The sequence below is a fragment of the Ambystoma mexicanum genome, chromosome 1p (assembly GCF_040938575.1).
Source record: "Ambystoma mexicanum isolate Mex_15411 chromosome 1p, UKY_AmexF1_1, whole genome shotgun sequence".
NCBI classification, from domain to species: Eukaryota; Metazoa; Chordata; class Amphibia; order Caudata; family Ambystomatidae; genus Ambystoma; species Ambystoma mexicanum.
The window spans coordinates 689,723,675-689,746,529 of NC_090921.1; the positions used below are offsets into that span (position 1 = coordinate 689,723,675).

A 22,855-nucleotide genomic window follows, 5' to 3' on the forward strand; every position below is an offset into this window, starting at 1 on the left:
GTGTTTCTAGGCGTGACAAGACAAGGAGGGGGGAACAAAGGGATGACAAAACAGCGATCTTAGTAGGCCTTATGTCATTCAGATCGTGCAAGTGCAGGAAGGGGGAGGGTGGAAGTGCAAAATGGGAGGGGGGTTGGAGAAGTGCAGGTAACAGAGTGCAGTCAGCGGGTGGCTACGTGCCGGTAATCAGAGGGTCCAGCCAGCAGGGTGATAATAAGAGCAGAGAGAAGGGACTGTAGGGTTACAGATACAGACCACATGTGCTGGAGGAGTGAAGAGGCAGTGCGAGGTGCATCTGGACAGGCAGGGACCTGGGCCCAAATTCAGAGGGTGGCCAGGTGACCAGTTCGAGGAACAGATGGGTCTCGGAGGAGAGAGAAAGAGAGAAAGTGGAGGCAAAGAGGAATGTCTTGAGTTGCTTCCTGAACCAAATATGGTACTGCTCAAGTTTGAGAGGCAGGGAGGCCGTTCCAGGGGGAGGCCCCAGCCGAAGAAAGAGATCTGAGCAGAGAGCTCGAGAAGGGAAATACTTAGGAGTAGAGAGTTGGAGGTTGTGCATATCCAGGCCCCAGAAAACCTTGTGGACAATGCAGAGGGTCTTGAACTTGATCCTTACCGCCACTGGGAGCCAATTAAGAGATTTCAGAGCTGGAGAGATAGATCCATCCCTGGGCTTGAGGCCAAGGACAAGTCTCTCAGTCCTGTTCTGGATAAGTTGTAGAGGACGGAGAGTAGAGGCAGGAAGTTTTAGAAAGAGGCTGTTGTAGTAGTGCAGCCTTGATAGGACCAGCGCTCTGGAGACAGTGAGCTTTTGGGGGAATGTGAGGAAGGGAAGAATACCGCTGCAGAGGTGTCGCTGATAGTTTGACTTCTTAGAGACATCAGAAATGTGAGGAGAGAAGGAGAGGGTGGAGTTGAAGATGACCCCAAGCTTCTTAGCCTCACAGGTAGGAGAAGGAAGAGGACCCAGCCTGGGTGGCCAGAGAGAAAAAGACATAGCTGGTGTTCTGATGAGGAGGATCACCGTCTTACTGTCATTGAGGCAGAGATCATTAGAGGCACACCACTCCTGAATTGCAGACAGACAGTCATTAATGAGAGAAGAAGAAGAGGTGGCCAGGGGAGCCTGAAAGAGAGCTGGGTGTCATCTGTATAACACTGAAAGTTGGAGCACAGAGCAGCTATGCAGTGGGCGAGAGAATCCAGGTATTGATTGAACAGCTAGGTAGAGAGGTTAGACCCCTGGGGAACACCACAGTTAGAGAGAGAGATAGAATAGAGTAAGGACCCCAATTGGACCTGAGAGGGTCGGTCAGTGAGAAAGAAGGACAGCCATGCCAGGGCCTGATCTTTGATACCCAGCTTTTCACAGCAGCGAGTGAGCAGAATGGCCTGGTTGAAAGCAGAAGAAAGATTAAGGAGAATGAGGACAGAAGGAAGGTTAGAGTCAAGGTTGGAGAGCAGGTCTTCACAGATATTCAGAAGAGCGGTTTTCATGCCTCTGGCTGCTCTGAAGCCATATGGAGACAACCAACAGATTCAGTTTGAAGGTTGAGTCGGGAGATGGCCAGCTTATCCAAGAGTTTGCCCCAACTTAATTCTCACACTGAACTTTTTGGTGATCTCAACGACCATCAATCCGGATTCCGAGCATCCAGAGGCATGGAAACTGCTCTTCTGAACACCCGTGATGAACTTCTTGCATGTCTGGATCCAACTCCCCAGCTGTCTTTATGCTTCTCGATCTCTCCTCTGCATTTGACACAGTTAACCATTCCATCCTCATGCAAAGGCTCAACGATACACTTGATTTCTCAGAACGGGGACTGGATTGGTTGTCCTCTTTCCTCACTAACCTCTCTTCCCAAGTGATCCTGGGCCCCTTCTCCTCTCCTACTTCCATCTCCACATGGGGTTCCCCCAGGGCTCTATACTCGCCCCCTGACTCTTTAACATCTACCTTGCTCTCCTTGCACGCCTCATCTCATCTTTCTCCTCCAACTTCTAGTGTTATGCAGACAACATACAGCTCTTCTTCAGACTCCCTGTTGACCATCTTGCACTCTCTATAATCCCTGACTGCCTATCTTCCATCCAGTCCTAGTGCACCTCCAATGATCTCTGCCTCAACACCTGTAAAACTGAGATCCTTCCCATTGGGACCTCTGCTCCCTCCTTCTTCCCCTCACTCAGGCCTTCCTCCTTGGGCTCTCCCCCTGCACCTTCAACTGAATGCAGAAATCTTGGAGTTATCTTTGACTCCTCTCTCGGCTTCCTTCCCTACACTCAGGCCATTGCCAAGAAGTCCAATTATCAGCTCATCCTTCTCAAATGAATTCTACCTTTTCACACTTTCCCTCAGAGGCTCAATGTAACTCAAGCCCTGGTTCTCTCTAGACTTGACTACTGTGATAGCCTCCTCCTGAATCTTCCTTCTTCCACTCTGCGACCCCTTCAGCTTATCCAGAATAGAGCAACAAGACTTATCCTTGGCCTTAAACTCAGGGACCGCATTTCTCCTGCACTAAAAAGCCTTCACTGGCTCCCATTTGCTGCACGTTTTAAATTCAAATCCCTCTGCATCATCCAGAAGGCTGCCTGGGACTGGGGACCACACTATCTTCAACTTTATCTCACTGAATACTCTCCCTCTAGATCACTTCACTCCTCTGGCACCAACTCATTGTGTGAAAAGCATTTTGCTAAACAGAGACCAAGGGGTCAATCACTTTCCTGTACGGGCTCCCTGCTTTGGAACAGCCTCCCCCTCCCCCTGCACCTTGAGCAGGATCTTCTCAAATTCCAGAAGCTCCTTAAAACCTTCCTCTTATCCACAACACTTTGCATCTGCACATCCTCCGCTCTGGAGACTCACACTTAAATCCCCTGTGGCGCAGGGTGTGTAGCACTCAACACTCCTAGCACTTCGTCCATGGCTCACCGACAAGCTCAGACTCCCTAGCACTTACCCCTTTTTCCCTGTTCCTTTCTGCACTTGCACGTTCTGAATATTCACAAAGCATAGTGAGATTGTCCCTCTGTCTCTTCCTCCTATGCTCTTAAATATTGTGTTGTACTGCATTCCCACCCTGCCTCCCTCCCTGCCCTGTAGGCGCTTTGAAACGGTATATTCTCATTGTATAAGCGCCTAACAAGCAAACAATTAAAAATAAAATAAGAAAGGAGTGATAGAGATCGGGCGATAATTAGCCGGATAGGAAGGATCGGCTGAGGGCATCTCGAGGAGGGGGTGCACAAGGGAGTGCTTCAGGGGGAGGGAAAAATTCCAGTGGCAAAAGAGTGATTGCAGAAATCAGCCAATGCTGGAGTAAGAGTGTTGATGTGGTCCTTGATGGTTTTGGAAGAACAGGGAAGAACCTGTTTTGACAAGACTTTCATATATCAGACTTGTCTAGAAACATTGTCTGGGGTGAATAAGGGAAAGGAAGAGAAGATAGGATGAGAGGAGGCCACAGACAGGCCATGCGTGGAGGAGGAGAAGGAGGAGGAAGAGAGGGTCGACAGGATGTCCTGAGTTTTAGTGATGAAATGAGTAGCCAATGCTATGCAGAGGGCCTGGGAAGGAACATGAGAGGTAGAGACTGCAGAAGGGTTTGCCAGCTCCTTGCAGATTTTGAAGAGTTCTGCCGAGTTGTTAGATGCCGTAGAGATGCGGGCTTGGATGTGTGCTCTCTACTTGGCGAGGACAGAGAGTCTGTTCTGCCTTTGCAGCAGGCAACAGACCCGTTTGTCAGAGGGTGCGCCTGTAGCCTTCCACTTCCTCTCAGCCACCCTGCACTTGCGTTTCTAGGTGAAGAGGTCTGAATCGTTCCAAGATTTGCACTTGGATTTAGGCTTCAAGCGGATTATCATGAAAGGGTCAAGTACATCAAGAGTATCAGAGATAGAAAGATGGAGGTTAGACAGGGCTGTGTCAGGATGTGAGTCAGCCAAAGGTGCAGAAGGAGGAGAGAAGGTAGCGGTGAAAACTTCAACTGACACACGCTTCATGGTTCGAATGACAGAGAAGGTAGGTGGCAGTGTTGAGATCGGTTTGGCCTGGGGGATAGAGAGCGATTGGAGGAAAGGAGAAAGTGGTCACTCTAGCAGAGAAGAGTGGTGAGAGGGTTGGAGAGGGGGAGGTCTGAGGAGATCAGAACATGCAATGTGTGCCCTGCAGAGTGAATTAAGCCAGAGTGAAGAATAGAGAGACAGAGGGAGTCGCAGAGGTTGTGAAAGACTTCTGCAGAAGGACAAGAAGCATCCAGGTGGATGTTAAGATCTCAGAGGAGAAGAAGTTAAGGGGTAGAGGTGACGAGGGAGGAGGAGAGATCCACCCACTAAGAGAGGAAGGTGGCTACCTGGTCGGTAGCTAGTGGGCAAAGTGAGAGAACCGCCAGGAGAAAGAGAGAGCCTGCAGACCAGGCATTCAAAAGAGGAGTAGTCCTGCGTAGGAATGATAGAAGCAGGGATTCACTCCAGGAAGATCAAGGCTAAACCCCAACCAGGATGATTGGTTCTGGGCATGGAGAGGATCTTGTAGCCATCAGGAAGGAGAGTGTCAAAGCACGTTACAGGGCTGGCCTTGAACCACGTCTCGGTAAGACCGAGGACATCCAAATCGAGTTCTTCCAGGAGACGGCAGATGGCAGAGGAGTGTTTGACAGCTGAGCGAGAGTTGAGAGTGGTACTGTGGAGCAGGTTGCTACCTTTGAAAGACTTCCGTGGAGGGGTAGTGGTGAAAGGTACGCCCTGAGGAAGTGTTGGAGATGTCCAAGGGCGGGCAGTGGAGGAAGGAGGAGAGGGCAAGGTAGCCATGGAAGAGGAGGTGGGTGTCAGAGGGGTGGCAGAAGAAAGAGGCAACAGGGTGGCTGGAGAAGCAACAGGGGTAGCCATAGAGGTGGCAGAGGATGAGGGAGGCAGAGGATCCAAAGAGGGGAGAGAAAGGACAGCATGAGAATAAGGGAAGTTGATAAAGCGCAGCAAGCGTCTATCAAAAAGGCGGAGGTTGGCCTGAGGGCCTTGGACCAAGACGGTGCCATTTAAGTAAATATTAATGATGGACTTGGAGGAGTGGAAGGGGGCCAAGAGGGCCTCCCATCGGGTACAACCATTAATGGGTGAAGAGGAAAAAGAAGAAAGTACTGAGACCATATAGAGGGTACATAGGCGAGGTGAGTGAATGACAAAAAGGATGTCTGTAAGGGTCTGTCTGGAGGAAACATTAGTGTAGGTATCAGCAATGGGGAGGCCTGTGTTGGAGACCAGGATATCCCTCTTGAACCTCTTCCTACTAGACTTAGTATAGTTGATAGAAAAACAGTTAGAGAAGATAGGAGAGACAGAGAGCACCATAGAGGGTTCAGAGGGCAGAGAGGGGGGGGGAGTGGAGAGGTCAGGGGTGAGAAATATTCCGGTGAGAAATATCCCATCCTTCCGCAGGTTCAACACCAGTATTTCCCCCTTTTGACCTATCCCCTCAAATCCTCCTCTATGCATCTTGTAAGGCTTCTACAACCTCCCATTCCACTGACATCTTCACTAATTTCTTTTGCACCAGTTTTGCTTCCTCTATTTGTGCTCGCTGAGCCGTTTTCTTCTCCTTTTCCCTCCAACATCTGCAGTGATGTATAATTATAGACTATATTTCTGCCCACCCCTTAGCCTATATCCCCACTATCTTATTAAGTGCCTTTTGTACCTCCTTGGGACGCCCCTTTTTTACTACAAAATAAAAGAATGGAATTGACTGATCCCAGGGTTCACCAGTTTCTGCCCTCCACATCTCCTGTGTTTGTAAAATGTACTGAGCAAGGTGTCAGTCATCTCACATCATCCGTTGCATGATTGACTGAAGATATGGGATATCGGGGTAGACCTGCCATCTGGCCACACACACTTGTGTCCTGATATCATTGAAATGGGCCCCATGATGAATGTCATCCCCCAGTCACACTACAAGGCACCCTGCCTTCACCCATATGTCATCTGCCTGGTCTCTCAGTACTGCAACAAATAGGCTTTTCAAATCCTCGACAGCAAAGATGATATCGGTAGTCTGTTTTTCAAATGCGTAAATCCATTTCCCCGCCCCACAGCAAGAGACGTCAAAGCTTTAATTAGGTTGTTTTTATCCATGTGCGGCCATGGAACATACTGAGCCCTCCCTGGTCCTTTATGTAATAGGGGAACTGCATCCCTGTCACTTTCTTTACCTGCCTTTTCTCTGCCAATTTACCCTTTGCCACTGTTATGCGCCCGTACAGATTTCTCAATCTGGGCCCCCATAATCTGTCACGTGGTGATCTCATGTGTGGTGCTTCTACCTCGCTTGTCTCATCCACTGTGTCCCATTCTTCCTTCCCTGGATCTCCTCCCATCTCTTCCTCAGACTGTACTGTCCCACAATCCAAACTTCCTGTCCACTGTCTTCCTCCCCCAGTTATCCTTCTCTATGTGCATGTCCCTAATTGCAATGCTGTCAATCCTCAACAATATATCCCCTGCTATCAATTTGTCGAGCCTGCTAGATGCTTTCTGCCCATTCCTCCTGTCCATTCTCAACCTTGCCAGCTTCTCATGTGTTCTCTTCAATGTTCTCTCTAACTCCTTTTGTGGTTTCTTATCTTGGCACCCCTGTTCTTGCCGCATTGTGTCTGCTGAGCACATATTCCCCTGCATCTCAAAAATGCGTTTTAGCAGTTACAGGAGTAATGACTGTGCTGTCTCTGCTGAGCACATATGGGACGAGATGGAGCATAATGAACACAATACAATTCCTATCGGTAATAGGAACTCCCGTCCCCTGCACACCATAAAGTAATAGGAAAATGATTTTTCCAATCAAAATTCAAAATATCTCATGACTAGTTCAATAGTTTCCTAATTTGACAATTCAAAAATAGAAGATTAGTACATATCATATTGCTATTTTTCAAAATAATTTAAATTTCAGTAATTCATACACCTCGTTTTTGATACGAACACTCAAATCTCAAGAGAATTTTTTCAAGTAAATTCAATTTTATAAAGATCAACAGAAAGTCAACAGAAAGTCAAAAACAATAATAACACTCAATTGACAAATCAAACAATTGGGTCCAGAGCTCTACGCGTTTCGAGAGATGTATTCTCTCTTCTTCAGGAGCAAAATAAATGTAATAGTCTTTATGACAATCCAAAGTCTTTCTTGGTAACACAGTTCTACCACTTGCTGTTCAATTTCGTTGTGAAATCATAAAAGTGTTATCTTTTGTCATCAATGTTCAATTATAGTGGTGAAGATCGCCTGTAAATTACATGGTGTATGTATTAGTAACAAATGATATTGTTTATATTTTGATTACTAGAGAGTGTATTAAATGTTGTGAGTACCTGTATATGGGTTAGTCCTTTATAGATAGTGCTGCTGGAAGTCGTCTTCCTTCTTTCAAGTTCTAACAACATAGCCGTGACACTAATAATTCTTTCCTATTAGTTTCAATCCTGCACCTGTGTGTGCAAAAATGAATGAGTGTATCATAAGTATACATATTAGTGGTTGTCTAATTGATTGATTTATTGAATGGCGAGAGTACTCACCATTAAGTGCTTAAAGAGTCGAAATAGCAGCACTCAGAGTCACCGTATCGGGCTCCGCATTCAGTCTGTGAAAAGAAATCCGGCATTAGAGTAAGGAACTAGTGTATGTTATAAAAAGTATATGGTCATGCTTGTTGCGCTTACCTGATAGTAACGATCTAATTCCTGCAACCGCACGGTAACAAGAAAGGTTTTTGCTGTGTCCCTCATTCAATAACGGTGTGAGCCTGTTGCTCAGCAACGGTAGCAAAATATAGTCACGTGACTAATCCTAGTTGGTCATGTGATAATAGGAATTCTGGGAACCCTAGTTCCAAATCCTTGCATTGGAAATAGCCAATTTGATATCATGATTTTTATGCTAGTGTGTGCTATTAGTCAATCAGCTTCACTTTCGTCACTGCTTGATTGATAGCAGTTAGATTACAGAAACATGAATCTAGTTTGTGTGTGTCGCTATATATGCAATCGTATTCCATGTTTGTGAGACTTACTCAAAAATCAAAAAGCTGTCAAATAAAATAGTACTTAAATAATCCTTGGTGATGGAATATTCTGGCCATATCTACACGGTTGTATGCCGTGTCCCACGTTCGATTCTAGTGTGAACCTGTTGCTCCGCAACGGATATCAATTATAGTCACGCGACTAATTCTACTCGGTCATGGGATGATAGGAATTCTGGGAACCGTAGTTCCAAATCTTTGCATTTGAAATAGCCAATTGAATATCATGATATTTATGCTAGTGTGTACTGCTAATCAATCCAGTTCACTTTCATCACTACTTGATTGCTAGCAGTTAAATAGGCAGTAACATAAATCTAGTTTGTGTATTTCGCTATATATACAATATGTTGGGTGTCCTGACCCACGTTTGAGCTATCATGCTGCAACATTTGGTGCTGTGGGCTTAGAAAATCCAAGATGGCCAAAAAGCCCACAAGTGCGCCAGAATCCAGGAGAACCACGCAGTTTGTGCGCACACCAAAATGGTTACCTAACTTGCCACCCACCAGTGTAAAGAAAGATCTTTGTTAACAAAATCCACTGTTACTGATGTCAAAAAGTTGCTGAAATCGTGGCTCATCGGACCACTTTAACCATCTTACTGTAAGGAGCCCCATCAAAACAATGTTAAGCAAGGATTATTTACTACCATGTAAGAACCATTCCTGTTTGGAATGCATTAATCCAAGAAAGATCTCAAAATTGCATGCAGTACCAACAAAATCCTAAAGGCGGCGCTAGCGGTCTAAACTCTGACAGGAGAACTGAGTGCAGTTGCTGACAAAGGGATTTGACTCAGCTGACTTCAAAGGCTGCATTTTAATTAAAAATTAGCCACCTGCTGTTCCCAGAGGCCTGAAGCCTGGGAAACCCTCTCACCTCCAGAGATTCACACCAGGAGTTAGAATCTCACATGACCTCTTGATTGATAGAAGGCAGACTGGCTGGGAGCCTCCTGGAGACCACACAATAGGCTCTTGCAATTGAATAGGATATGTTGATTTTGACTGTTTCCTGTCAACAAAGGCCTGCCGGCCAGAAGACACATGTGACTGACCCACCCAAGTCTTGGAGGCGGACTCCAACACTCTGAGAACTGATTTGAAAGCAAAATATATATTTTACAGAAACACTGATAACTCTTTGTAATCAAATGACAGAAATGTATAACTTTGAGAGCCTTAATTTAAAAAATGTACCTTCAATTCAAGCCCAAACTCCAATTTGTGTGATGTTCTGGGGCAAAACCCCGCTATTTATGTATACTACAGACTCTGTGTTTAAGCTAGAGACATGTTAATTTACTGGAGTATGTATGGACAGGCCGTGTACATGTGTACAAATCTTGGGAAAAATCTGATGTTGCAAACCACTAAAAAGCACAAAATATTGCCATTTCTGAATGCTAGCCCCCAGGAAGAGCAGAGTTTGAACAGGGGCTACCATCAGTAAATGCATGATGGGTGCATGTAATTTCAAACCACTGTGTATCTATGAAGTGTGCATTTTGATCAAATATAGATTTTGTGGGCAAACTGACCAGGGGAGGATCCTCTGACCCATAAAACCTACAGCATCACTCTGACTCACAGTTCCTTCCCCAATCATGGGAAAGGGGAGAATTGGGCCAATGGGCAGTTGAGAGAGGGGCTGGCTAGTGATGCTGCACACACACCCACTTTCAAAACACATAAAAGCAGACAGTCAGGACAGATAGGGACATTCAATTCCATTTGCTGCAACGCGCTCTGCCGGACCACACAACATCCAGAAGATACCAGATTCAACACTTAGACTTTAAAACTCCAAAGAACTTGATTCAGAACTCAAAGCAAGGGCCTAAACCCACAAACTGAGAACTCTTCTCAGCGGGCCTCAGCATCCAGCAAACCTAACAGCGATAGCAGCATCCAGGAGCCTTGCAGATCAGCGCTGGGTCCAGAGAAAGCTGTGCAGAAAGATCCAGAAGCAGTGCTGTATCCAGAGAAAGCTGTGCAGAAAGATCCAGAAGCAGTGCTGTACCCAGAGAAAGCAGAGCAGTATCCAGAACCAGAGGCAGAGCAGAGCTGACCCAGACCGCTGTTCGCAGAACCAGAGAGCTGACCCAGACGCTGTGCGCAGAGACCGTCCGTGGCGAGTGAAGAAAACCTTACCAGATCCGTGGCGAGGCCCATTTATTGTGAGTACCTAGCAGAACTGTGCAGAACCAATCTCTTAGGTAAAATAATATAATTCAATCTATTTTAATCTAACCAGAACTGTCTCCTAACTGTCACCTGTCATTTGCAAAGCTGTCACCTGTCATTTTCTAGTTGCAAGCTGTAACTTGTCACTTTGAACTTTTAAAATTTCAAATCTGAAAAACGACCTTTACCATATCGCTCATATCTCCGTGACCGTTTGTCTTAGAGACTTGTAACTTTCCTTTGAAAGCTGGGAATCTTGGCTTTTCAACGAACCTAGAACCGCATTCCTACTCCCTATATTTTTGCCGCAATCGCGAAGAACGCACTCGCGAATTTGCCGCGATTTGCAAATTTCTCCACGTGTGAAAACAGCAGCTTCCTTGCTTTCATTTGCCAAAAATGTGTTTAACCTGCCAATCATTCCTAGAACATTGCTAAAGTAAGCCTGAACTTATTTAAACCAACTAATCCTCAACCTGAACCTCAGGAGGGAATTAAAATCATTTTAGCACATTTTCCAATATATTGCTATCACATTTTAAAGCATTTTGAGCCTGTGTAAAACTCATATCTATTCTCTTCTAAGCTTGCTGGGAAACTGGAACTCTGTATTACATTGTGATTGTATACCTGAACCGTGTGCTCTTCCTTCCATCTCCTTACATTGTATAGGCGGGGTGAATTGCCATAAAGGGAAAGTGATTACCTTGTCTTTTGTGAAACCATATCAGTTTATTTTCTATACTGCATTTCATTCATTCAACCTTGCATTTCCTTGAACCCTATAAAGCATTCTCTACCACATTATTCTTCTGTCCCTATTTACCAGTGTGCTACCTTATCCATTTCATGTCAACTCCTTAGTGATTATAAAGAAGTGTGCTAGTGCCAGATTCTCCGTTGTTAATCTTTATCATATCAGAATAAGTGTGATATTCAATTATTAATTTATTATAAAGTGTGATATATATATATATATTGTTTAAATTCTCAAATAAACCTTTTAACTTGCAAAACAGAACTACTTCTTGGCTCAGTGGGGGTCAGGGGGATTCCAAGAGAGGGGTGTTATATAGGGGTAGTCATCCAGAACGCATGAACTGGACATAAAGATATATCAATAAGGGTTTCCATTCAGTATCCCAGACTAGGCATTGACTTAGCTGTAGTGTTGAATTGAATCCTCTTACAAATTGGGGGCTCGTGCCGGACGTTTGGATTAGATCTATCTCTTGTGCAGATTAATACAGCGTGCCAGCTGACCAGATACACATATCCGGTCGGATCACACGCTGTGTTACGCTGTAAAGCACTCCTCAAAGGAACGCTCTAAGGAAAAGGTCTGTTTTGCAAAAATAAAATACAAACTTCTGTAAGTCAGGACAGAGACCAATCTCTAGAATGACGACCTTGGTAGATATGAAAATAGCCAGAGAGCACTTCTTACATAAGTTATTTGTGAGAGGTGAGTGGACTCATCAGGACCAACCGGTTTGGTTGCAGGCAATCGCGAAACACGTCACTGAAACAGGGTCAGATATATGGGGAGATCAGGGTCCCCTACATGTAGCCCTGAGTGAACTATATTTGGCCCCGAAGGCCAAGGATGAGCACCACAAGATTGCCAGGGTAGCGGCATATTTATATTTACATATGGGAGCCATGCAGGACAAATGTGCTGAAGGCCAAGATCTGGCGAGTAGGCAACTGCTAGCATTACAGAAGGCCCAATCTGATCTGGACTCTTCTGAGCAGAGGCTGCTCAGGAGCCAGGAGTCAGAAAATGACAGCAGACGGTACATCACTAAAATAAAGGAGGATATGGATGTGCTGCAACAGGAAAAGGTGGACCAGGATACCAGATTTCTGGCCTTGCAGAAGGAGTACCAAGAAGGTTTGGACTCCCTACTGCAGAGCCAGAAAAAGCAGGAGCAACAGTTAGACTTCAATAGGGCATGTGCTGAGCAGGTAGTCACCCTGCAAAGCCACCTAGATAGGGAGAAGGCAGAGAGCAATAAACTGATTTTGAAAGACCTGGATACCCAGGCAGAGTTTGACCAGGAGCGCCAGAAAACTGGTGCCTTCCAAAGGCAAAGGGACGACTTGGCGGCACAGATGCAGGCTCTTAGTCAGGAAAGGGATGCCTTAGGCCAGGAAGTCTGCCACTTAAAAAGGAAAATGGAAGAAAATCACCTGGCCCTCCAGGGACTGGGTGACCTCCAAAAAGAACACCAGAACTTGTTAGAGCACACCAGGAAGGTGGAGGATGCTCTGGCAAGAAAGGAGCAGGCCAATAGGGACACAGCTCAGGAGGTAACCCTCATGCAGCAAAAACTGGCCCAGTGCTCCAGGACCAATCAGGAGGCACAGAGAGAGAATGAGGCTCTCTGCCAGCACAATGATAGACTCCAACAACAGGTAGCGATGCAGGAGAGACTGATAGAGTCTAGTAAGGCCTTAACTGAGGAACTGAAGGCGCAGGCTCTTGCATTGCAACAGGGAGCAGGGGCGGATAGAGATGAGGTTCGCTGGGAAAGAGAAACTCCTGAGCATAACCCCAGGAGCCCTAGTACCAGAGGCCTTTATCTCTCTCAGTCCCTGGACTCTGCCACCCCCATGTCCCCTGGCGCACATGAGCACAGGGCCACAGGGATGGCAGATTACTATCCAGCCAGAAGCATGGGGCTCATAGGCCAGTACCACCCAGGAATGGAGGGGCGGGCATCCGGGTATGGGCACCCAAGCACAGTGCAATTTAATGGGGAACCCCAGGAGAGTAGGCCCATTAAGGGCATCCTGAAAACCTCTGCCCAGTTAGGTCAGTGGGGGGGGTACCCATCAAATCCTGGCAGCAAGGAGGGATCTGAAGACTCCTCTGAGCGGTACAGGACACAGGAGACCAGGTCCCCACATTCTGCCAGCCATTCCCAGGCTCGCAGAATCCGGGAAAACCTGGAAGAACAGACGGGAACCTCTGGGAGCAGTGCCTCTGAGTCAGAAGATGAATGGACCAGGGTTACCCGGACCAAAAGGGCCAATAAGACAAAAAGGGCCTTGCTTAAGGACCCCTTAAAGCAGATTAAGGCAATCAGGAGCTTCATCACGCCTTATCATAATAACACCAAGTATTCTGTTTGGGAGCACTTAGAGTTGTTTGTGCAAATGATGGCGACTTTCCATTTGAAGGACAGCCAAAGCTGTATTCGATATGTAAAGTGGACCTTCTCCCCGGAATACTCCAGTTTCTTTGCGGGGCTGGAGGACCAAAATCATTTAAAATGGTCCACCTATAAGGCAGCCATCTTGAAAAAATGTTCTACTCATAGAAATCCTCAAGAGGCTCGCAAGGCAGCCTACAATTTACAATGTGGGGAGGATCAGGCCCCACAAGAGTTTGTGCAGGAGTTAAAGCGTGCTTTTGCACAGACCACAAGAAGAGTGCGCACGGATAGCAGAGAATTTATTAATACGTTTTTCCATGCCTTGCCCAAATACATAATGACCCAGCTCGTGAGGGATTTTCACGAGAAAAGATCTTTAGACTGGGTCATTGAACAGGCGACCCGGATCTATGAGGTGCAGAAGCCAATAGAAAATAAAAATAATGCGCCCAAAACCCCCAAAGCCAACAACACCCCTGCTGCTGCCAAGGTGGCAGAGGTAAAGGTCACCCCTGTTTTAGATTTGGAGATGGGGGGGCCTAAAAACCTACCTGCACCTAATAATGCTAGGCCCAGAAGGCCCTCGGGCCAGTCACAGACAGGGAGCCAGGAAGGCAGCCCCACAAATGGGGTCCCTCGCTCTCCTGATTATGTAAGCCCCCGTTACAAGGGAAACAGACCCATCCTGGGTTATGTGTGGACTCCTCCAGCCCAAGGGGGGGGATCCAGCCAGCATCTAACCCAGAGAACTTCCCTCCCAACTTGTCACGGGAGGGCAGAAACTCACCAAGCCCTGGGCAGAACTTCTTCCCCAGGTATCCACCCAACTTCCAGCCCCAAAATCCTCCACCCTTCTTTCCCCAATTCCCTGAGCCCAGACAACCGAATCCGGGAGAGGGGAGGCCAAGGGTGGAGGGGTATCCAAATCTTCCCAACCAGGGGTACTACCAAAGAAGGGATAGCTACCCTTCCCGGGATCAGCCCAGGGGAGAAAACAGGGCCCCGTATCAGCCTGAGCGGGTTTCCCAGTTAGAGCGCCAGGTTCAAAACATGGCGCAGGATCTGGGTCACATACTGAGGGCTCAACAGAACCCTCAGATCGGCATGCCAGCGCAGAACGCACCTAACTCTGGACCTGGTGCTCCAGAACAATGACGGGGGCAGCACCCCGATAACTCACCGGTTCCCAGGGAGGAGGCACAAAGGGAAGGGGGGTGTAAAGCCTGGGAGGAAGCTTCCTTCCTCACTTGTAAACAGCCCCTGGAAACCCAGGAACCGGAAACAAAATCTCTTGCCCCTGAAAGTCTGCCTCCTAAGGAGCAGAGGGGGGGTAGGAGAAACAAAAGACCCAAACAGACTCAGTTTGAGGAGGAGATACAGATCTTCCAATGTGAGGGAGAGGGATCCTCAGAAGATCCTGGGAAAAGGATCTTCTCCTTCAGAGATGGGGGAACTCCTCCCAAGGAAAAATGGGCCCCAAGGGATTCCAATCCAGACTGGGGAGATATGGAGACTGAGCTACCGCCGCCCATCATCTCATCCCAGAACCCACAATATCAAAATCCCCTGGTTCAAACCCATCCTGATGACTCCCTCCAAAAAGGGCGGGGCGGCCCAGAACCGGAACCAGGGGAACCCACAATGGCTCTGATCTCCAGTTGCCAACTTTTTCTTTCAGATTCCCAAGGCTCTCCACAGAAGTCTGCCCAAATTTCTTCTCTTGAAATGTCCAAAACCAGAAAGTTAGCCCACCAGTTGTCCAAAAATGTGCATTATCTGTGCCCCCTTGAGGAGAAGGAGGGAAGATACTATGCCCCGGTACAAGTACAGGGGCAGGGTACAATTTTAGCGCTGGTGGACACGGGATCTCAAGCTACCCTTCTGTCCAGAAGGGCCTTTGATGAACTGAATGCAGGAAGGGGAGGGAATTACCAAATTCCTCTCACCTCACTTCCTGGACAACTCCAGAACTGTGACGGGAAGGAAATTCCCGTCGAGGGGACGGCAGATTTGGACATTAAAATTGGGCGACACAAGTTGAAACACCCGGTCATAGTTGTGACTCCAGAGGGCACCCCTTGCTTACTGGGGAATGACCTCCTGAGGAGGTTGTCACCCTTAATAGATTGCGTAAACAAAGTCCTCTGGACCTAGACTAGCCGACCAATAAAATTAAAACAGAGTGTCAACCATGCTAGTTTAAACGGCACCTGCCACATGGTTGAACAAAAATCTGACCAAGTAGAATTTCACTTCCAGAACAACCAAATTCCAGACATGACAGTAATAGCAGTAGGACAACAGACTGGTGATGGGGGGTCCTCTCTATTTCTGAAAATCAACCTTCCTTCCAGCCTAAAGTGGTATTCCACGCTGGAAGGAAACACGCTGAAATTCTATACTAATCCACAATCAGAAACTCCCACTCCTATAGTCCAGAAAGATGTGAAATCAGCTCAGAGCCTGGCTGATATTCAGCAAATTGGAGAGCAGTTGTTCATCCCTGTCCAGTTAAATTATGGGAAGGACTCTGTTCTCGCTCGAGTGTGTGTGAACAACGGTAAGAGCTTCATCAGCGAAGCCATGTTCCGCCAACTCCCAAAAGATCCAGCCATTCCCACCTTCAAACTGATAGACAAATGGGGAATGGACCGGGAAGCACCTAATTCCAAACATCTCCTGCCAAGCAGGTGTATGCTCAAAATCTCCATTGGCAACAAGAGCATAGTCCACAATTGTTGGGTCGTGCGAGACGTCCCTGCCGCCTTTTACTTAGGCAGTGACATTCTCAATCGCTTTGCCATTAGTTTGGACCTAATAAACTTCAAAGCTTGGTCCCGATTAGCTGATAATCCCATGGGCTTTGATGATCCAAAAAAAGCATTTAGGTCAGCTCAATTGCTACCTTATGCAGTTGAAATTCAGATCAAAGAGGAAGTCACCATCCCAGAAAGGACCCGACAATTCTCCCTGGAAGTGAAAGTTAAAAGAGGACAATATTTGCAAAACCCTGATGCTTACATACATCTAAACGCTTCTCTCCAACAGCAAGGGTTGGGGGTAAACCCAACTCCATTAGTCAACATAGAACATGACACCATTCTAATAGAGGTGGATAACAGCGACTTGAAGAGTATTACTCTAGCCGCAGGCACCATTATTGGAATGGCGGTTGATGACCGACATTTTTCCATTGATTTAGGTAATGAACTGTTAGGGCCAATCCCCAAGGACTGCTTTGACAGTGACAGTGATGACAATACGACACCAGACAGGATTTTTACCCGGCATGGGGGGAACTTCCTGGTGTACACTTCTTGCCCTTATGGTAAGGAAGATGTGACTTGTGACTTCAGGAGGGATGAGGTGATTTTCCAGGTCCATGAGGGCTGCCTTTCCCACCTGAAGCCTCCGGTCCAAATCAGCACTCTGACCAGGGACTTCTCCACCCAGCTGGAGGAGGCCGCAGAGATAGCCAAACCAGAAGTCTTTCCAGGCTTCCGGCAGATGGTGGAAGAGAGAGTCAACCTAGCTGATGCCTGTGTGACTCTGGAACAAAAGCAAAAGTTGAAACAAGTTTTCTTGGATTTCCAAGATCTCTTTGCGGTAGACTCATATGACTGTGGTCGCACTGACATCCACACAACAACAATCCCCACGGACCCTGGCATGACTCCTGTGTTTGTGAAGCAATATCGCTTGCCTCTCGCATCAATGGAGTCCCTTACTGAAATAATTAAGAACCTTGAGTCCCGGGGAATAATCCGTCCAGTCCACAGCACCTTCAATAATCCGGTGCTGGGAATATTGAAGCCAAACGGCCATTGGAGACTCTGCGCCGACCTCAGGGAGCTCAACAAACGGGTCCATACTTCCCGATGGCCTCTGCCCTACATTGACCAAGGGCTGGCCCAGATCCAGGGGTCACAGGTATTCACTGCAATAGACCTGACCAATGGATACTGGACTGTGCCTGTCAGTAGGGAGGACCAATACAAGCTGGCTTTTACCTTTGGGGGCAGCAATACACATGGACCCGGACTCCCTTTGGATACCTCAACTCCGGCAATGAATTCAACATTTTCCTACATAAGGCCATGCCCGACCTGGGTGCGAGGGGTAACCTGGCTTATGTAGATGATGTCCTCATCAAAAGTTCACCTGTGGAGGAACACATAGCGGAGATCCGTTATGTTCTGACCCAGTTGAGGGCCGCCAGAGCAAAACTTTCCTTTCAGAAAGCACAGTGGTGTAGAACCCGTGTTAATTTCTTGGGGCATGAGATTACTCCTCAGGGTCTCTGTCCCCAGGAAAAGAAAGTGGAAGCACTTCAGAAACTGAAAGACCCCACAACTCTGCGGGAACTAAGGAGCCTCCTTGGACTGACTAATTACAGCAGAAAGTTCATTGAGGGCTACGCAGAGATCACCAGACCCCTGATTCATCTCCTGAAGGGGGGGGTCAAGTGGGAATGGGGTCCAGAACAAGCCGAGGCAGTAAAACAACTCAAAAGAAGCCTCTCACAAGCGCCTTGCCTAGCTTACCCTGTCAGAAACAAGGAGTTCTTCCTGGAGACGGGGTTCTCTAATACGTGCTTGACAGAAGTATTATACCAAAAGCATGACAAGGTCAATAAAGTAATCTCCTATGCGAGCACAACTTTATCCTCTGTGGAGGAAAAATTCAACGATTGTGAGAAGGCACTCCTGGCAACGGTGTGGGCATTGAAGAATTACCGCCCGTTTATCCAGGGGGAACACATCATAGTGGAGACTCCACACCAGCCTCTGCAATATCTCCAAAGTGATAAAATCCGGGCCGGAAATGTGAGTAATTCCCGAATTACTTCCTGGATTCTGTCAATGCAAGGCTTTCCTGTGGAGGTCAGATATGGCCAAAACAAGAAGAGTCCCCTCGCGCAAGGTCTGGCTGACTTGCATGATTGTGCCAGAGAAAACTGTCTCGAGGACGAAAGTCTAAAAATAAAGGACAACATGGAGGCATACCTTAATTCCCCCCACAAAGTCTTTGAAGAGGACAAGTGTGAGGGAATGCCCACTGTCTATGTGGATGGATGCTCTTACCATGTTGACAACAACGGGGGGAAAGAACTGGTGGCCGGCGTAGGGAATGCATGGGTGAAGGAGTTCCCAGAACCCTCCGCTGGATACAAAATTGGTCCCCGAAGTAGTCAGGTGGCAGAATTGATGGCTGTGCATCAGGCCATCCTCACTGCTGTCCAGCATCAACTCCACAAACTGGTCATAATCACAGATTCGGATTATGTACGGAACGGGTTCGTGGAGCACTTGGTTAATTGGAAAGCCAGAGGCATGTTATGTGCTAACAACAAACCCTTGAAACATGGGAAGTTGATCCAAAACATTGACGATCTGGTCACCTCGAATGAGATGACCATCTATTGGAAAAAGATCAAGGGTCATTCCAAAGTAGAGGGAACAGACAAAACTGGGAATGACTTAGCTGATCAGCTGGCCAAAACCGGGGCCATCCAAGGGGATCTAATAGAAATAGAGTCCCTGTTGGGGGAAATCCAGGTCACTGCTATCACTAGGTCCCAGACAAATGCTCACAATGATCTTTCAATTGCACAATGGAGTAAGGAGACCCCTGATGCTGATTTGATTACAGCTCAGAAGGGGGATCCAATTATTGGTAAGTTTTACCAACACCTTGAGGACCCTGAGAACTTTCCCCTGACGGATACCGATTACATTGGGAAAGAGGACCTAAGAGCGTTGATGAAATGTCCAAAAATGTTCCGAATCCAAGACGGTTTGCTGGTAAGGAAATCCAAAGCTGGCCACGATCAGTGGGTGGTTCCTACCTCATTCCGAAGCCTGATGTTAAGTCACGCCCATGATGCGGCCACCGCCGGTCATAGGGGGTTTTACACAACACTGGAAATCTTAAGAGAGGTTGCATACTGGCCACACATGGGGCAGGACCTTGACCAATACTTGAAGGGGTGTCTTGTGTGTGCACAATTTCAGCCATCATCCCTCACGCACCGTGCACCCCTCCAAAAGAGGGGGATGACACTGCCATGGTCAGATTTGCAAATCGACTTTGTAGGCCCCGTGATTCGCTCTGCTAGGGGGAATAAGTACATGTTGACTGTGACATGCTTGTTTACCAAGTGGGTGGAATGTCTCCCAGCCCCAAACTGCAAGGCAGAAACGGCAGCTGCCTTGATGATTAACCACATATTTTCCCGTTCACCAGTGAAGTGATGACAAAGATGTGGGAGATACTGGGGGTCAAAAGGAAGTTGCATATTGCTTACCGGCCAGCTTCTTCTGGGGCAGTAGAGAGATATAACCGAACCATTGTGAGCATCTTAAAAAAGTTTGTGGCAGATTGTGGGCCAAGTTGTATATCCGATTACCTCTGGTCCTAATGGCCATCAGATCTACCCCTTCATCTGCAACCAAAATGTCACCATTTGAGTTGATGACTGGACGCAAGATGGTGCTTCCTCAGCATTTGCTCTACAGAACCCAAGAGCAAACGTTGATAAATGCCTCCACAACTCATGAGTATGTGGAGAATTTAAGGAAACACCTTCAGCATGCTTTTGCCTATGCTCAGCGGAATCTAGAAAGATCAGCTGAGAGTATGAAGACCCACTATGACCTGAAAACTTCCAGGAAGGAATATCAGGTGGGGGACCGGGTCTATCTATACAATTTCCAAAGGAACCAGGCCAAACAGCGAAAATTTTTGCCTACATGGAAGGGACCCTTTGAGATTATAGACAAAATCTCCCCTGTGGCCTACAAGATCCGCATCCCCAAAGGCGGTTTGGCAGAGGGGGAAGACAAGTGGGTCCACATTAACCAGTTGAAGTGTTGCCATCCCAGGCACACTCTGCAACAACTGGAAGAATCCTCTGGAATCCTAGAGGGTACTGTCTCAGATTAATTCAGTTCTAACTTAAAATATCCTACATATCACCTATCAAATTCTGAGTTTCTCAATGTGGGTGTTTTCGTTTTTGAATGCAAAAATAAATGTGCATGTCCATATGTTTTGACTATAAATTTATATGCCACCCCACTATATCAATGGTGGGGGAAAAATGTCTATGAATAGGTATTGCCGCTCTTCCTTTGTCATCCTAGGAGAAAGAAAACCTCGAGACTGGCCAAGGAGGACGATCCGGAGACCGGGAGCAGAGACGCGGGGGGGCCCAGGGTACCGCCCAATATTCCCATCAGGACCGGCGAGGAGAACAGATCGATCAGTACTGGATGGAGGAAAAGATGCTGAACTGTGCCATTTGCAGAATTGGAAGAAGATTATGCGGACAGACCAGTGCGTGGGTCAAGACCCTTGTGCACCCGACTCCCCATCGACTCAAATTCAAAGGGCAGTCACGTGGGGGGATCTGTTGGGTGTCCTGACCCACGTTTGAGCTATCATGCTGCAACATTTGGTGCTGTGGGCTTAGAAAATCCAAGATGGCCAAAAAGCCCACAAGTGCGCCAGAATCCAGGAGAACCACGCAGTTTGTGCGCACACCAAAATGGTTACCTAACTTGCCACCCACCAGTGTAAAGAAAGATCTTTGTTAACAAAATCCACTGTTACTGATGTCAAAAAGTTGCTGAAATCGTGGCTCATCGGACCACTTTAAAGATTCAACCCTTTTGTGGGGTTCCACATAACCATCTTACTGTAAGGAGCCCCATCAAAACAATGTTAAGCAAGGATTATTTACTACCATGTAAGAACCATTCCTGTTTGGAATGCATTAATCCAAGAAAGATCCCAAAATTGCATGCAGTACCAACAAAATCCTCAAGGCGGCGCTAGCGGTCTAAACTCTGACAGGAGAACTGAGTGCAGTTGCTGACAAAGGGATTTGACTCAGCTGACTTCAAAGGCTGCATTTTAATTAAAAATTAGCCACCTGCTGTTCCCAGAGGCCTGAAGCCTGGGAAACCCTCTCACCTCCTGAGATTCACACCAGGAGTTAGAAACTCACATGACCTCTTGATTGATAGAAGGCAGACTGGCTGGGAGCCTCCTGGAGACCACACAATAGGCTCTTGCAATTGAATAGGATATGTTGATTTTGACTGTTTCCTGTCAACAAAGGCCTGCCTGCCAGAAGACACATGTGACTGACCCACCCAAGTCTTGGAGGCGGACTCCAACACTCTGAGAACTGATTTGAAAGCAAAATATATATTTTACAGAAACACTGATAACTCTTTGTAATCAAGTGACAGAAATGTATAACTTTGAGAGCCTTAATTTAAAAAATGTACCTTCAATTCAAGCCCAAACTCCAATTTGTGTGATGTTCTGGGGCAAAACCCCGCTATTTATGTATACTACAGACTCTGTGTTTAAGCTATAGACATGTTAATTTACTGGAGTATGTATGGACAGGCCGTGTACATGTGTACAAATCTGGAGAAAAATCTGATGTTGCAAAACCACTAAAAAGCACAAAATATTGCCATTTCTGAATGCAAGCCCCCAGGAAGAGCAGAGTTTGAACAGGGGCTACCATCAGTAAATGCATGATGGGTGCATGTAATTTCAAACCACTGTGTATCTATGAAGTGTGCATTTTGATCAAATATAGATTTTGTGGGCAAACTGACCAGGGGAGGATCCTCTGACCCATAAAACCTACAGCATCACTCTGACTCACAGTTCCTTCCCCAATCATGGGAGAGGGGAGAATTGGGCCAATGGGCAGTTGAGAGAGGGGCTGGCTAGTGATGCTGCACACACACCCACTTTCAAAACACATAAAAGCAGACAGTCAGGACAGATAGGGACATTCAATTCCATTTGCTGCAACGCGCTCTGCCGGACCACACAACATCCAGAAGATACCAGATTCAACACTTAGACTTTAAAACTCCAAAGAACTTGATTCAGAACTCAAAGCAAGGGCCTAAACCCACAAACTGAGAACTCTTCTCAGCGGGCCTCAGCATCCAGCAAACCTAACAGCGATAGCAGCATCCAGGAGCCGTGCAGATCAGCGCTGGGTCCAGAGAAAGCTGTTCAGAAAGATCCAGAAGCAGTGCTGTATCCAGAGAAAGCTGTGCAGAAAGATCCAGAAGCAGTGCTGTACCCAGAGAAAGCAGAGCAGTATCCAGAACCAGAGGCAGAGCAGAGCTGACCCAGACCGCTGTTCGCAGAACCAGAGAGCTGACCCAGACGCTGTGCGCAGAGACCGTCCGTGGCGAGTAAAGAAAACCTGACCAGATCCGTGGCGGGGCCCATTTATTTCAAAAATATATTGTGAGTACCTAGCAGAACTGTGCAGAACCAATCTCTTAGTTAAAATAATATAATTCAATCTATTTTAATCTAACCAGAACTGTCTCCTAACTGTCACCTGTCATTTGCAAAGCTGTCACCTGTCATT

The 22,855-nt window shown here is 47.0% G+C and overlaps 1 long non-coding RNA gene across 4 annotated transcripts in view; it reads right to left on the reverse strand.

Moving 5' to 3' along the window:
* The window catches only part of LOC138579522 (uncharacterized), a 70,248-nt gene that overhangs the window by 14,666 nt on the left and 32,727 nt on the right, over positions 1-22,855 (reverse strand). For 3 of the 4 annotated variants that reach the window (XR_011304046.1, XR_011304049.1, XR_011304042.1), the window contains 2 exons: positions 7,582-7,646; positions 7,375-7,491 (listed from right to left, as the gene is read on the reverse strand). This is a non-coding gene — a long non-coding RNA (uncharacterized lncRNA). Of the gene's footprint in view, positions 1-7,374; positions 7,492-7,581; positions 8,430-22,855 lie in introns of those variants that run through there. The other variant, XR_011304038.1, reaches the window with a different exon arrangement.